The sequence below is a fragment of the Pleurodeles waltl genome, chromosome 6 (assembly GCF_031143425.1).
Source record: "Pleurodeles waltl isolate 20211129_DDA chromosome 6, aPleWal1.hap1.20221129, whole genome shotgun sequence".
Taxonomy (NCBI): Eukaryota; Metazoa; Chordata; class Amphibia; order Caudata; family Salamandridae; genus Pleurodeles; species Pleurodeles waltl.
The window spans coordinates 819,372,634-819,384,735 of record NC_090445.1 but is presented as its reverse complement, the minus strand read 5'-3'; the positions used below and the strand labels follow the sequence as shown (position 1 = coordinate 819,384,735).

Genomic DNA, 12,102 nt, shown 5'->3' with positions numbered 1-12,102 from the left:
TCAGTATTCAGTGTTCACACATTTAATTGCAGCAGCCGAATGTTTAAGAGGAGGGCTTGAACTGAAAAGTCAGTTTGTGGGCCTGCTTTGTGGCTGCCTACTGGGGTGGTTTTTTCGGTTGATTTCTCAGCTATTAAAACAAATAGTGCCTGCAGCAAGGCCACATTCATCCAGTCTTCCATAGCTTACAAAGCATGTTTTTACATGTCCAAGACTGTCCCAGTTTGCAAACATGGGATACTTTTTTACCTATCTGATTCGCTAATGGGGGCCACTTCTATTTTGGTGCCCTGGAGTATTTTCTATCCCAGTCTGACCCTGCGCAGCTCTGTAGATGTTTCAGGATCCAAGGTCTCTGAGCCTCTAACTATCAGTCCGGAGTTTGAGGACCAGCTGATTCCAGCCCTGAAGACATCAGAGAACTTGTAGTTCCCCAGATCGGCATTCCTTCCCCAGAGGCAATTCGCAGAGGAGCCCACTGTCTTAGAGCATCAATGGAAACTAGCAGTGGCAAAGCCAACAGGTCAGCGCTCATCTTTCAAAGGCAAGACCTTTGCCTGTTGCTACATGTGAGCAGTCCTCGTTACATGCCATTGTCTGAGACATGAACATACCCAAGTATAACTGGTTATTAAACGTTATAATAATCAAATTTCACCCCAGGGCATCTGCCCTAGAGGGCACCCGTCACCTTTACTGAAACCTAGGGCCTGATTTAGGAGTCGGCGGAGGGAATACTCCTTTGCAAATGTGAAGGATATCCTGTCCACTGTATTGCAATCCTCATAGAATAGAAAGGAATCGTAACTCTGCGGACGGGATTTCCGTTAGATTTGTGACAAAGTTTTCCCCTCTGCCGACTTCTAAATCAGGCCCTTAGCATTTATGATCCAGTTGGATTTATAAAATAACCTTAAAAGAGCAATTTTTCCTCATTAGCTGGATGTTTCCCAGGAAATGCTTTGTAGTCTAACCTGCCTGCACACAATGTTCTGCTAGCGCACTCCCTTCTGCATGAAGCATGAGTGTGACTGAAACGATCGTTTAGCTGGAGGGCGCCGAGAACCTCGGCTGGAGTCGAAGGACGCATGCCAAATGTTTTTGGTCTGTGGCACTTACAATACTTGTCGATTCAGGCTGCTGGCATCCATCAGACATCTCCTCCAGAACACTGCAGACCCCAGGCCAGAACTACAGTGCTATGAACAGTGGCGTAACAAGGGTGCCATAGGCCCAAATGTAAGCAAGGAAAATGCCCCCAATCTCTTGAGTTGGTAGCAAAAGAGAACTAAAATTGGGGTACAGCGGGGCCCAAAGACGCCTTGGCCCCAGTGCTCCTGCACTAGCTGCACTTTTAATAGCTATTGCCCTGGTTATGAAAAACGGTGCGGGTTCTGGGATAGCTCAGCAGTTAAGTTGTGAGTGATAGAAAAATCAATGGCCCTTTGGGGTAAATCTCAGGACCCTCAACAAATTTACCATAATTCTTCCTAGACTGGTACAAATCTTGAATGGAGAGAGAACAAGCAAATGTCTCCCCTCTCAAGCTGAGTCATGTCCCTCCAAGTCGGAATTGTTATAATGTCTTAGAATATGACCTGGTGCATTTGCAGCGCAGTTTGTCCAATCCCCAATGCTGTCAATAACCAGTGTTACCGTTACTAAGCTCATTGATACGCCTCTGAAGAATGAATGTTTGAGTCAGTAGAGACAGGATTGATTCCTATAACCCTCCGGTTAGTGTAGATCTCAGGTTCTTGTAGACACCGGCACGCTTCATTTTGTTGTCACCACAGATTGCCATGGGTTAATATTACTTTGACAGAACCTTTCGGAATGCAATAATAGAACTGTTTTGGTGATAATCGATCATCAGTTCTGTTGACAGTTTCATTACAGCAGGCAGAGAGAAAGAAATCACAAAAGCTGCAGTCAACGACTTTTCTAAACTTAACACTAATGCGAGAATAAGGCTGGATGAACAGATGGATGAATGTGAAGGCAATGCATCACTGGCTACTGGTCATAGAAAGGTTTCACGCTCGTGTGCTCAATATAGGTTTGAAAGAGAGTTTACAAGATTACCGCAAACCAACTAACCCAATTCCATTTAGATACATAGAAACAAAATCTGGATTATTTTATGTGGTTATGTGGAAAATCTGCTATGAACCCAAAATCTCTGGCAGTACTATGCATATGTCTAATTTAAAGGAAATTATGTTAAGCACTTCCGAGTGTAGCGCCCCCATTTAGGAACGAAGAGCACATCCATTATTGTATGTGTAAATGATGATATAAAAACACAGACTGAATTAAAACACTGCAAAACACCTAGCATCTAAAAATATCTACCATCAGAAATATGTTCTTAAAAAAGTATATTATTTCACTACTACAAATAGCAACGGAGATTGTTTGGACTTAGCAATTAAAATCAGATGGCATTTTTGGGAGGGAGTATTGATATCTTCGCAGTGTGTATTTATGAATCTCTGTTTTCACAGTCTGTGTTGTTGTAATCTAGGTTTACCACATAGAACCTTAAGATGTGTAGACATCCACCTGACTAGGTCACGTAGGTGAGTAGATATGGGAGATGGTGAACCCCGGGTTCTGGTGCTGGCAAACACTCACAGGAAACTCACAGACAAGTTCGATGCTCCCTGTCCTGCACAATGCGCAACGCTCTGCGGTCTATTACATTAGAGGCTATTCTGTGTTTAATGCTGTGAGATAAACATCTAGTAGAAACAAATGCAGTGGTGAAAAGCTCCCTTTGGGGGTGCACAAAGCCACCCCACCTCTACAGTAATGGGGTACATCTGAAATGGTGGCCTGCAGGGACTCATGGACACATACTCATCTCTGTTATATGTGCAAGTGCTTTAACTAAATAGGTGCAACCATCACCCCGTTAGCATTTCAATGTGCCTACGATGTGTACACACCGTAGCTGGAGTATGCAAATTATCAAAACGTCATAGCTGACGTTATATTTTTGGTCGGTCGATTCATGCATTGATCGTCATTTAACTCCACTTTTCACTTTTTCCAAATTACCTTTGACTGCCGAGTGCAGAAGTTCAGTGAAAGTTTGGCAAACCCAGAAAGTGTGAGAGCTAATGCCGGTGTCTAATTTGAATTTCGCTCACTTTACAGTACATTTTTGTCTGGTGATCTTCAGTGTATACAATTGCAATTTATGTATGATTTACCACACTATTAAGAAAATTTGCTAAAACTTATCGAAACTCAGAACGTGACCATCAAGTTTTTCTCCCCTGCTTCTTCAGGGACTTTTTTGAAACCACAGATTGGACAGGGTCTCAACTTTTCTTTTAAATTTATTAATAATGTTGTCTTCCTTAGTTCATTCTTTGTGTTTTTTTTCTTTACTTCTTTACCTACTCTGTGCATATTCTTCTTTTCGTGGAAAAATGTTCAATGTATTCTGCCCTGCAGTCTCTTGGGATGATCTTGTGCCCGTGGCAGCTCTCATCAAGCCACCAAATAGGACAGTCCAGTCGGATTTTCAAGATATCCATAATGAATATGCATGAGGAAAATGTACATATGGTAGATATAGGTAACACATCTTTTCATATAGTGTGCTGCCTGTGAGCGGGCCAGTAGTCCTTGTGAATTGCTGATTCTTACAATGGGCAAGCATTCAGCTAAGAAGAAATATGTCAATTCCTCTTCTATTTCTTTTTCCTAGTCACTCTCCCGATCAACGTGAGAAATCCAGGAGTGAGAAGATAGATCCAGCCCTTTACAGGTCTATTGTTAAAAAAAAGTAATGGGGCAATGAAAGAGTAGCCGGCTCCACTTCCTCCTTCTTCATCTAAAGCATTGGGCCATTTTCCATCTGATTTCTTTCATCTTTACATAAATGGCATAAAGATTCAGCACAAAAATCTCAGGCTTGAAGGATGCCCTTTGAGGGACTAAACTGTTTGGAGCTGAACTCGAAGGGAAGCTGCATATGTTATTCAAGAAAACGAAACATTCCTCCTCTGTTAGTCTACAGGTTCCCTTTTCTTCCACTTCTTATTCCAAATCGTCATGACAACAACGTTCAAGAAGATCTAATCAATCACACTCCTATCCCAAGAAGAGCAAGAGTATGGGATATAGAAATCAGAATGAACAGAAGAACAAGAGCTCTCCTCAAGCCAAGAGCCAGTACTCCTGACAATCAAGGAACTGGCCAATAGTGTCCAGATGGAAGGTGGATAATGTTTTTTAAAGAACCAAGGAAAAGGCCTAGGCTTAGGAAGGATGGGGAGCATTAACAGTTCTGGACGATCATAGGTTACTGATAAGATACAAGAAGTACAAACTGATTCCTCAACATAAAATTTGTTTCAAAAGAGGTCAGAGACTAAGGTAGACACATATTTCTGCTGACACTCAAGGAAGCTCCCATACGTCTTTGGCTGACAGTACAGAGACATGTGGCCTTGTGTGTGTTCATAGTACATATTTGCCTCCCATGAAGGCACTCACCTATGGGAGTACTTATCACGTTCTCCTGCACCAGTATCTCTGGGAGTGGATGCCCTTTCTCTACCATGGGCCCATCAGCTCCTCTATGCATTTCTTCTTTCCTCTTGTCTCTCAGGTGCTTCTCAATATTCGGGAGGAGGCAGCAGAAGTGATAATGGTGCTTCCTTTCTGTCTTTGTCACTTTTCGTTTCCTCTAGTGAAGGACATGGAAGTAGCTCCTCACTGGGAAATTCTTCTCTCCCCCTGCCCTCTGCACACTCTGGAGGGTCTCTTTCTGCCAAAACCTCCTCTGTTGGTTTGGAGATTCAGATGATAGGGATAGAAAAGAAGGGGATTCCGTGGCATTGGGCTCAGGTGCACCAGGACTTTGGAAGGCCAGTCAACTTAAGCTCTTACTCTGTGTTTCAAAGATGGTTTAACTCTGTCTCTTTCTTCTCTGTCCTGTGGCATCTCTTCTGTACTCCAATTCCTGTTGGACAGATTTAATAGTAATTTGGCAGCATCCATTTCAAGATCTCTGTGGACTGCCCTTAAATCCTTCTGGGAACAATATGAAGGGTTTGGTAAAGACGACAAGCTATTTTAATGCTCTAAAAAACTTCACTCTAGTTAGACTAGTAAAAAGACCTTTGTTTTCTCTTTGGGAATACAGGTAAGATCTACTCAGGGTGGCGCTGCCGCCTGGGCTGAATATCATGGAGTTCCATTGAACTGAATATGTAAAGTGGCTATGTGGGCCTCCTCTGATACATTTGTAAAACATTGCAGAATTTATAAATTGAAAATCAGAGGGTCGTGATTTTGGTGAAGGGTTTTGAATTCTATTTTCTCTTCTTAAAGTCTGGACTTGAATTATAAAAGGGTGTTGCGTATTTAGCAATTCCTTCTTGTTTCATATCCTTTGATGGCCAATTCTGACTTTTTTGTACTCATACATAAAGACTGGGGTGAGGACAGAAAAGAGATAATGCCTCGTTGCTTACTGGTAATATTCATTCAGCATACGTAGGAGAACTTGCAAGGGGCAAACCGACCTAAAAGGCATAAGTAACATGAAGTTCCAAGCACTCCACCAATATATCACAAGAGATGTTGTGATGTGAACTCTTTAATAGTGTCTATTTCTTCATCAAGAAGCACTGTTATTCATTATCTTTGTTTCATCACCAGAGTCTCATTAATTAGAAACAATAGCCAACACGTGTTTCGTCTGCAAAACTGTAGTGATTAGCAGACTTTATCAGGGATCAGTCCAAATATCAAGCTAAATTGTGCCTGGCGGGCCTTCAGTAGCGTTACATGACTGTTTGATGTGATACACCAAGTTTGCAGCCCGTGTTACTCCGCGTGGCAGGATTGGATTATCTTCCAGGATTGACACACTTGCGCCCTACTCTGACCGGATTACATAGTTATACGCAACCGTACAATGCTGATTGAACAGTCATGGGATGCTACTGAGGGTACTGGAACTCTGTGTTGCTTATTTGGGCGGACTTACCTACTATTGGAGAAGTGGTGGCTTTCCTACGTTCTGAACACCCGGATGGACTTCGAACTCTCGAATTTGATTAACAATAAGGACATTACTTTGGAAGCGTGTGCGCCACGTGACCAGCCACCTACCTCTGTTTTTGACCTAAAAAGCAACAGAGCGCCGACAGCGTGTGGGGTAGGGAGGAATGGGAGAGTAAAGCAGCAGTATGTGCTCTTTCCTGGCTTTCTGTGTCATAAACCTGTGGATTTGTTGTTGGCTGCGTTGAAAGCACGGACGCCACCAGTGTCTCCAGCGTTCTTCAGCCTCGTCTCACATTTTTCCACAACCAATGAGCTTCATTTGCAAAAGAACATTTTTTTTGTCTCAGGAGCAATGCCATACCGTTTCCTAAGGCCGCCATTCAAAGAATGTGAAATGCTCATATTGTTTTAAGGCAGTGGGTGAAAAATATAGAAAAAAGTAGCTATGCAGGTGAAAAAATCCACAAAATCTATTTTCTCATGAGAATTTTCTTGCAGCAACACTGTTTTGATGGATTTCTTTCTGGCAAACAGTGTTTCTCGAGAACGTTTTGCCAGAGAGCAAAGCTGCTCTGTGACAATGACAAACTTTGCAACTTCACAAAGTTGCACAGTTACTAACACTTCCAAAGGAAATGTAATTCTGCACGACAAGGGCCCCTTGTGGTGCATGCTCTGGGAACACTGGCATTACAGAACACATGTGCCCCAGCGCCCAGGTCAATGCCCGCCCTTCTGTGAAACATCGCCCTCCAGGGCCACATTTCCATAATGCCAGCATTGTGGCTGCGGCCTGGGCTTAGGTGTGAGACTAGCCTCTCCCTGAACATGGCACTGCTGCCAAGGAGCCCTGGGCGTCAGTAAACAAAAGCTGGGCCTGCAGATTCAGACTTGATCTGCAGTATTTTGCAGGGCGGTGGCAGATACATTTCACACGGGGCAGCAGCTGGCGGCATTGAGGGCACATTTATCACTGCATTGCCTCATCTGTGTCACATACCGCACTGCAGATGCACGGGGGCAGAAACAAGAAGCGCGTTAGCTCCAGCAAATGTGTTGTTAGCTCGCTAGTCAGTGAAAGGAAATATGCGTTGGTCCCACTCTAAAGTTGGGGAAACATTTGTGATTTCATAAGTGAGTCTCCATGACGGCCTCCTCTTTGCCTGGGCTCCCAACACTTGAATTTTTTGCTTTCTCTGTGAGTCACTGCCATTCTACCTCAACAACACCTAAAGGAAACGTTTTGCACCTTTGCATTTGCTTTTCAAAAAGTGTACAAATGCCAAGTGGTATACACAACTTAGTAGATCTAAGTACCAAAGTGAACCGAGCTATCTGTCAGGTACTGTCAGGGATGTAGCAGAAGTGATAAGAGTAAGCGCCTGGATACCCTCACGGTGAGCAGAGTGCTATAGAAATCGACATAACATACAACGACATATTCTACAGGTATTACCGCTATGGGATGGATGTAAATATCCCCGCTCAAGCTTTACGTTTTAAGCTATCACATTCTTCGTATAGCAGCTTCATTCATCCATCCCGACATGCAGTGCGATCTAGACGGTCCTCTCATATCTGTGTGCGTGTTTGTTGAGGGGTGGGGGGGCAGAAATAACCCATTAATTACGCCCGACGCTTGTTAAAATGGCTGAAACGCTTTACTGCTCCCTTCTCGTGGCAGATTTCAGGTAGGCAGCCGGCCTCACAAATCTGTCGGGTGGTTCCCTTCCCTCCCCGCCTTGCTCATGATAGAACCCATCACCTTCGCGGACTCGTGTCTGAAAAGGCATCTTCACATGGTCATAGACAACAATACCAAGATGGCTGCACGTTCCTCACAAATGTGACACTTTCACCCCTTGTGTTGCTTAGCCATAGCTGGGGCAGTCATGCTTGCCCTGTAATCTACAACCTGACTCTAGAAATACTGTTTCTGAAACTACAAATAGTTCATCTAATCACCACCACACAGCCTGGACTCAAAGAACTGGCAAACACAGAGCTGCTGCGCATTTTCAAATGTGGATTCCATCGAGGACAATATGAACCCAACATGTCAAATTAGCGTGAAAAGGTTGTACTACTGAATATCGAGCACACAAATACACACATCCAAGAATGTCGACGACAAAATAATAAAGGGACAAACTATTGAAAGGTAACTACACCTAGGGAACTATAGATTTAATATTCCTAGCTCCACATCTACGTACTTGGGGAAAAATATCTATCTATCTACCTACACACATATATGTATGATATATATATAACCATGGTACATATATGTGGAATTAAGTATAGGAAATCTATACTTTCAGCATTTTGAACTCGATATTCGCATGCCTCGATATTCTGGGTACAGGCCCATACAATAGTGTTCTAGCCACTCAAGAGTGGCCCTTCTAGGAAGCCAAGCTAACATAGGAGGTAAGTGTTAGACAATTACAATCATGATAACATTCTTAATACCCCATCTCAGGACATAGAAATATTGCACGGTTTATTTATATGTTGTCTCTCTTGTCATTTTATTTCTGCTTTCTGTTCCACTGTTTAAAATAAAATGGATATAAGCAATTTAGCCATAAATTCTATGTGTGGGTGAGGCAGGCTTCCACATCCGTCTGGTGTTGGGCCCACTGTTATATTTCCATTCTCACATTTTCTATAAGCCTGCCATAATTTGGAAAACATATTCAGGTTCTATAAGGGACTATGTTACATTACACTGTAAAGATATAATAATGACAATGGACATGGACCCAAGACTTTTGTAAGCCGCAAATTTCTTCATGCAACAGCATCACTTACCCAACTCAGCGGCCCTCATATTATCATCATTGGAAAGATGAAATGCTAAACCGCCCCAAGGGGATTCAAACCCGTGACCTTCAGACTACTCATTGATTTCTGCAATGTTATAGTAAACCACTGAGATATTTCACTTTCATATAGAATATTTGGGAGTATTAATGCAGCCTTCCCGGATGTACCATGCATATAATTGTAGATACAAAAAAGGTCACACACATCTTTATACGTGCAGTAGGAGGACACAGATGTGTGCTCAAAAATGGAAAGAAATTCTGAACGCGAGAACGGGTCTGCTTACAGCAGAGCATCCCCACATTCCAACAGCTGGTCTGCCAGTGCCGCAGTGCGCCTTCAAATATAGTTCCGTGCACTGTGCATGCAGCACAGTAAAGTGCTTTTACCATATTTTAAACGGAATGACTAAGGGGCCAGGATGTCTCTGAGAGTTTAAATACACAAGAGTCTGAGACTGAACCCAGTAGAATGCACTGACGAGACGGCCGGGGCAGCCTGGAAAAAGAGATGCCCCTGGAAATCTCGAACCCTGACACTGCGTAAAGTAGGATAAAATTGGCTCCTGTGCATAAACAGCCTGAGCAGAGACACTGAGAGCTTTGGTGCATTTTATTCTCAGAACCCCAGAATCAAACAGGAGAGGTAGAAGTTACCACTCAGCTTCCCAACTAACTGTCTTTTGATATCAGCAGGAGTGTAACCACGTATCCCAGTATTCACCAAGGAGTCCCTCTAGTTTCTTTTGGGAGACCCTCACCAGCTATTTTCTACCACAAGTATATTATTACTCTGGTGTACTCATAGTTAATAGCATCATCATGGGGGTCTCCTTCTTCCCCTAAACAAGGGGGGGAGTTTCCACATAAGTCCAGGAAACTATTAGGGATCTGTGAACAAAAATACTAAAAAGTGCAGTGAAAGTGATCTAAAAATGCCAGATGGACAGGGTGCAAACACAATGTCAGTTTGTGGGAGATCAAAAGAGCGCTATGGATTAATCGTTTCCCAAAACAACACTTGGTATCGCGGGCTAATGTCTTTCAGAGCGCTATGTATAACACGTGTTACTATTGTGTGCCTTGATGGGACCAAAATTATCACCTTGGACGAATGAAGGGAGGATGAATTGACGAGGCCGGACCTCAGTGTCTCTCTAACCTTTTAGACAAGGATGTCCAAAGTGGACACATTATGCCCCTGTGTTATCACACGGATACTTTAGTATCTCTCACTTATGGAGCGAAGAGTTCCGAGCAAAATGGCATCCTGGTCTCTCACACTTTACAGTAAAGGAAAGTGCTCCCTTCCGCCTCCATTACACACGTGCACACACGCGAGATGACACACATGCAGGTTGCAGAGATTACGCAGCAAGAGCTATTTGGCGGCACCGGGAACACCCCTGCCGCGGGGCATAAAATAAACACATACCTCAGCGCTGAGAAAGATGCTTCTCGCTCGGATGAGCTAACCCAACGCACACGTTTGTTAGACCACCAATCTAATTGAATTTATAATGCTCGAAACGTTGTATTTTTTGCATTTTCAATAGTTGTGGGTGGTGATCTTGGGTGCGGGGACCTAGACTGGTTTGCTCAAGATCACACAATGTCGACAGATCGAAGAGCCAGCATTAGAACTCGGATTCTCAATAACTCAGCCACTAGGCCCCATCTTTTGCCATTGCGCAGGATTGTAATGCAGCGGCAATTGTGTCCGCTCACACAAGTGCACATCAGTAGGGTGAGGCGTCCCACGGCGCCCTAACACCCCCCACCCACCCCCCCCTCCCCCCCCCCCTCCGCGCGATTGTCACTGTAATCAGATTCCTAGACTTCGTGCCATGAATGTGTTACAGCTCCCTCACTTCGCCGAGCAGCGCCTGGGGCTGCTGTGGTGGTATAAATAAACTTTGCAAAAATGAATATTTCATCGTAACTGGGGAGCAATGAATAGTAAATACACATCAGGGCGCTTTGACAACCTCAGCGTAGTGCCTGGTGGTGAGTTAATGTTTTTGTTTATATGCACCCGATGCCATATTCTTCAGGCTTTCCAGCGCTGTAAATAGCAGGTGTTCCTATAACCCGACTTTGGACTTTGGACGGATACAGGATGGCCCTACTGTGAGCACGCACGCATGCTGGACACAGAATGCTGCAGCAGATGCCTTCACCCACTCAGATACGTTATTCGAACGTATCCATAGCTTGTTGGCACTGCCTCTTCCTTGCTAGAAACAGTTCGATTGTTCTAACACTTTCACTCGCCCTCAGCGCCAGAAGTCGCCTTTGCTCAGGGCTGTAATGCGAAACGAAGCACAGATCCCAAAAAGCGCCTAAAGCGGGCCCACTGCAGCCCTGCGCAGTTCACATCCAAGGCGCGTGCCTACGGGGCTGCGATGGACGCCCCCTGGGCTGGGAGGCTGGGAGAGCACCAACTGCTCCGAGGCCACTTACCTTGGGTCTTGGAGTGGAGGAACGGACGCGGAGCTGGCCAAAATCTTCTGCGCCCAAATGGTTTCCTTCTTATAAGAGAAAATGCCACCTACACTTTTGGTCACGTTTCCCCAGAGGTGCGTTGCTGCTGAGTTATCCTTCAAGAATGTTCACTTGCTCATGCGTTTAATCTTGGCTTCTCCCGTCCTATTCCACTTTCTTTGCTCGCAGACAAGTTCTGACAAAGGTGTGGCATAGCTACCGCTCTGCCCCTCCCTTTCACTCACTCCAATTAACTGACACTTGGGAAGGGAAAAAAATATCTGCCTCCGGGACTCAAACTTTGGCGAAGGTAAAAGTCTTCACCTGCCTGCCCGGAAAGATTAACTATTTATTGAGTGGAGCAATGGTTGAATGGGCAGGCAGGTACCGCCGGGCACTCTCCTCTCACTGTAGAGTCCTGCCACTCCGCAGCAAAGATGCCTTGATGCTGATGGGGCAGGACTGGCACTTACCAGCAGGCGTGCTTTACTTCTGAGGGGGCACTACTAGCACTTAACAGCAGGGTTGCCCACCTGTAATAATAGGACAGGACTGGCACTTGGCAGTTAGAGTGTTTTCCTTATAGTGTGCAGTACCGGTCCGTATCTGCAGGGGTGCTTATCTACTGATGGGGCAGTGCTGGCACTTTGCAGCCAGGTTGCTTTACCTATGATGGGATAGTGGTTGCACTTTGCAACAGTGTTTCTCGCCTACCTTTAATAGGACGGCCACCTGGCAGATGGAGTGTTTTCCTTCTAGC

The 12,102-nt window shown here is 44.5% G+C and overlaps 1 protein-coding gene across 3 annotated transcripts in view; it reads right to left on the bottom strand.

Moving 5' to 3' along the window:
- The window catches only part of COL17A1 (collagen type XVII alpha 1 chain), a 159,379-nt gene extending 147,850 nt beyond the window's left edge, over positions 1–11,529 (bottom strand). For all 3 annotated transcript variants that reach the window (XM_069239450.1, XM_069239451.1, XM_069239452.1), the window contains exon 1: positions 11,322–11,529. The gene's annotated coding sequence lies outside the window, so the exon portion shown is untranslated. The remainder of the gene's footprint in view (positions 1–11,321) is intronic.
- Positions 11,530–12,102: the final 573 nt, after the last annotated feature.